We start from the raw sequence: 4,869 nt of genomic DNA on the forward strand, positions 1-4,869 counted from the left end.
TTTAGTCTTTGATTCATTTGGATTTTGAAAGAAAGGGCTACAGAAGGTTCAATACTCTCATAGGGTCCATTTCAGATCTTTGATTTCACATTAAAGTTAGATCTTTCCTCTTCCTCATTATCGTCAAAGAAAAAAAAAAGAGAGAGAGAGAGAGACATGAGTCAAGATTTCACTGCAAGAGAGATGTTGTACAAAGGTGTTTCTATTCCTGGAAAACTTTAGGATAAAACCATAACGAAAAAATCCCAACGACGACAAAAACAAGAAAACCCTTCTTCTAGTTTTGTCTGTCAACACTGAGCAGGAAAATTGAGCCCAGCGAAAAGAATTTCCAGGTGAAGGCGGCAAACGGGCAGAAACGGGCAGGACACAGCCTATGGAAATGGCGGAGTCACAGAATTTAAATGTCACGTTGAGAAAATCATCAGCTGAAACTATCTGGGACAGGAAGGAAGCAAGCTGTAGGCAGAACTGACCCCTGCGGTGGAGGAACTGAGAGAGGGAGGGAAGAAAAACGTTTGGAATATGAAAGGGTACTGGGGGAGGGGAGGGGTGGGGGTGATGAAAGGTGTATTGGTCCCTTTTGCTGTTGCAACCAATAACCACGAACCTACTGGCTTAAAGTAAACAAACTTACTATCTTATAGTTCTGGAGGACAGAAGTCTCAAGTCGGTTTCAGTGGGCCTCGGTCAGAGTACTGGCAAGGCTGTGTTCCTCTGGGAAGCTCTTGGGGAAAATGCGCTTCCTGCTTTTTGCAGCTTCTACTGTTCCTTGGCTCATGCGCGCATCACTTCGCCTCTGCTGTTATGGCCACATTGCCTTCTCTGACACCAGCCTTTTCACATCCCACTTAGGAGAAAACTCCCATGATTACATTAGACTCACCAGGCAAATCTCATCTGATGATGTTTAATTTAATCACGTCCACAAAGTCCTTTTTACTATATAAGGTATACATATTAACAAATTTCTGGGATTAGAGATTGGACATCTTGGTGGGGGTGGGGGAGGCAGGGGCTGATTCAGCTTACTACGGAAAGTGTCCACAAAAATATCAGAAATGCTGTGATCACAGTTAAGTGTGTGAATCACCATTTTAGTGCACAAGGAACAACCAGCCCTATTGTCCTGAAAACCTTCCTATAGGGTGACTAGTTGATGTCAATACACAGTGGTAGAATGCCTGCTTTGTGCAAGGGGCAGTGTTAGGGATTTGGAGGGAGACAGACTTTTGATCCTAGCGATGGATCAAAAAAGGTCAGAGAGAAGAATTTTCTTTCATCACTTTTTGCTACTGGGCCTTTCTTGTTCTTCTCCTGAAAACTATTTAGCTTCTGGTTCCATACTTAAACATTTACTCCCTTCACTTCAGGAAGCTTTACAGAGCCATTATGTTCTCCGGTGAGACAGGATATGCCCTGACCTCACTTCTTTCAGGAGGCGGGAAGGGACAGACTCCGAGATAACCACTAGTAAAGTTGGAGAGGGTCTGAACCATCCCTATTCCACCTGGCTGGGTCTAATGACTATCTTACTCATTTGAAGCAGTGTAGAGAGAGGGCAAAGACAGAGATGCCAAAGACGACTGCAGGCGTGATCACCTTCGAGTGCAAAGCAGCCTACTTCCCCATGGCTTAGCATGGTAAACCTATGGGATTTTCCATTTTTTCATTTTTTGCTTTATATAGTTTACGATGATGTTGTAGAAGGCTTATAAGTTAATGATTATTTAATCGCTTTGGTAGATTGTTCTTTTTAGTTTTAAAATATGCCCCCTCTATCATTATTAATGATTTCTATTTTAAATTACATTTTGTTACTCATATTTCTATACTAGCATGCTTTTAAAAAATGTAACCATGGTACAAAAGAAAATGGTGACAACATACTTTGCCATAAATTGAAAAATACTTATATAAACAATTGCTTCTATAAAGAAGCAACTGAGTGTTAAAAGCAGCAATATGAGTGTTAAAAAGAATTAGAAATGAATGATAAATAAAGGAGACAGGAAAAGGGTACTCAAAATTGGAGCCCCTGAAGAGAATCAAAATGATGACCGAAATAACAGAATAAAAGATTTAAAGTTAAACTTTCATAAACTGCAATAAGACTTAAATCTACATTTTATTTTATTTATTATTATTATTTATGCCTACAGCATCTGGTCTTCCTAGGTGGTCTCCTATCCAAGTACTAACCAGGCCCGACCTTGCTTAGCTTCCGAGATCAGACATTGGGTTTGTTCAGGGTGGCATGGCCGTAGACTGTGGACTGTGGCTCCACTGGGGCGTGAACCAAGGACTTTCTGTGGGTAAAGCAGCCGTGCTAACCGCTACACTATGGAACCACAGTCCTTGAAGCTACATTTTAGATGTGTACATTGTCTTGTAAAATTGTCTCAACTTGCAACAGCATTACATACCACCAGAAAGTAATTGAACTTTAAAGCTAAAGAAAATCTTTTTAAGTATCCGAAGGAGCAGGTCGATGTGAGGCAGGATGGCCATATAACTTAACATCCACATTAGGGCACTTCTGACAGTAAAAGGGAGCAAGACAGATGCTAAATGCACTGAGATGTTGAGGCAGGCAAATGGACAAACCAGGAACTACAATCACCCTACTTTAAGAGAAAAACGCTGCGCTGCTATCAGGTTTCTGGATAGCAACATTTAACTTTTGAAGAAAGTAGAGCAAAATTCAAGATTTTTAAAAATAAAAGTCATCAATTTGATATCTACAAAGTTATTTAAGTACACAGACAAGGAGCATCAAACATGCTAGAATTTTTCAAGGAACAGTCTTCCTCCAAATGCTTCTTGAATAAAATATCAGAGGATGACTTCAGCCAAGTAAGAGATAATATACAGAACTTAACTAGCTGAAACGGAATGGTGGACAGAAGAAGAAATATACTGATTTGAATAACGTTTATGGCATAAGACTAAAGATATTATATAAAAGAGCAACTAAATAACTTTTAGAATGAAGTAATAACCTTATAAATAAGAAGGACGAAACGTCAACGAAGCAAGGAATAAACGATAAAACTTGTTTAAAAATTATTAAAGAACTCTTCAAAATGAGTAAGAAAAATCGAGGACCCCACAGGACAATGAACAGATGATATCAATGGGGTTCACAGAAAAAGAAATTCTTTTATACATAAGAGAAATTAAAATTATAACTACCCTGAGATACCATTTTCATCTACCTTGTGGGCAAAAATTTTAAAGTTTCATCATATTTTCTATGGTGAAACTCTAGGGAGACACTTAAAAATAGACTTTATGTTTTAGAGAAGTTTCAGATTCACAGAAAAATAGGGCAAAAAATGACAGAGTTCCCACATTCCCTTAGCCCCTACACATGCACAGACACCCCACTGACCGCATCCTACACCAGAGAGGTCCCTTTGTTACGGTAAACTCCATAAATGCATTATTATCACCAAAGTCGACAGTTTACATTAGAGTTCATTCTTGTGCATTCCATGGGTTTTGAAAAATGTGTAACGACACGTATCTGCCATTATCAGACAGAATAGTTTCACTGCCCTAAAAATCCTGTGTTCTGCCTATTCATCTTTCCCTCCTCCAAATCCCTGGCAACCACTGATCTTGTCCCCGTCTCCACAGTTTTGCCGTGTCCAGAATGTCATATAATTGGAATCATACTGTATGCGGCCGTTTCGGATAGGCTTCTTTCACTTAGTAATGTGCTTCTCAAGGTCCTCCATGTTTGTTTTTTATGGCTTCATAGTTCATTTCTTTTGGGGAGACAGGTTTTTTAGGGGAGTGTGGTTGCAACACTTGTAGAAGACAGTTCAGCATGCCTAACAAATGTATAAATGCGTAAACAATTTAATTGAGCTTGAACTGTGCGTTCATACTAGGGAGACTGTATGTGCCAGGCTAAGTCATCTAAGTAGTGGGAGGCATGGCGATTTATCAGTATGGAAGTGATATAATTAAATTTACAGTTTAGAAGAGTCAGAGGAACTTTATAGGAGATATCTTAGTATTTACATAAAATACTGAATGTAAGAAGTAGAAGGCTGATAATGGGAACTAAAAAGGTGATTAACAATAAAAAAAACTCTAAAGAAAAAACAATGGAATCTGGATGGAAACATCTGGACGTCTCAGGATTTATTCATTTATTTATATTTAACAAAAAAATTACTGAATATCGATCATGTGCCAGCCTATAAAATGAATATTTGCATACCGGGCTTGGAACTAAGCAAAAGAAAAAGCGTACATATGTTGGAGATAAAGGTCTAAATCTCAGAAGAGAGGTTTACTTATGATAAACTTAAAAATTTTGAGAGTCATCCTTAAGGAGAAAACGGCTGAAGCAATGAGGATGGAGTAGTTTATCCTTTTGTACACCTAGGGACAGGATCGAAGGTAGAGGATATCCAAGAACTGAACTGTAGGGATTTTTCACAATTATAGGGCAAAAAAAGAGATGCAAATAGGAGGAGACTCAGTAATGTGCATAGCCATGGAAATAAAATGTGGAGAACATTCAAGAATGAGACGATGATCGAAAATATCAAAACCCATAGAGAAGTCACTAAGAAGAGGTCATTTAATTTGATGTGAAGCAGGGAAGCAGAATTACAAAGACCTACTAAGTAACGGATATTGAGAAAATGTGAGTAGTGGATAAAAATTACGAATTTGAGATCGACTAAAAGAATCGTAAGGAAGTTAACAAGAGGAAGAAACTTCAAAATATTTTTAAGATAAGCAGAAAATTGTGCATGTATGCAGACACTGTGGAAGGTATCAGTAAAGAGAGAGAGATCTAAGATTAAAGAGAGAGCAAGGTATAATCATTGCATCAAGATCCATGGG

At 38.4% G+C, this 4,869-nt stretch overlaps 1 protein-coding gene and 1 pseudogene across 5 annotated transcripts in view; both read right to left on the reverse strand.

Annotated features, from left to right (window-relative positions):
• The window catches only part of LOC111731293 (serine/arginine repetitive matrix protein 1-like), a 461,631-nt gene that overhangs the window by 110,726 nt on the left and 346,036 nt on the right, over positions 1-4,869 (reverse strand). The window lies entirely within an intron of this gene.
• LOC111731295 lies at positions 2,154-2,269 on the reverse strand (annotated as a pseudogene).

The sequence above is a fragment of the Pteropus vampyrus genome, unplaced genomic scaffold (assembly GCF_000151845.1).
Source record: "Pteropus vampyrus isolate Shadow unplaced genomic scaffold, Pvam_2.0 Scaffold359, whole genome shotgun sequence".
In the NCBI taxonomy this organism is placed as follows: Eukaryota; Metazoa; Chordata; class Mammalia; order Chiroptera; family Pteropodidae; genus Pteropus; species Pteropus vampyrus.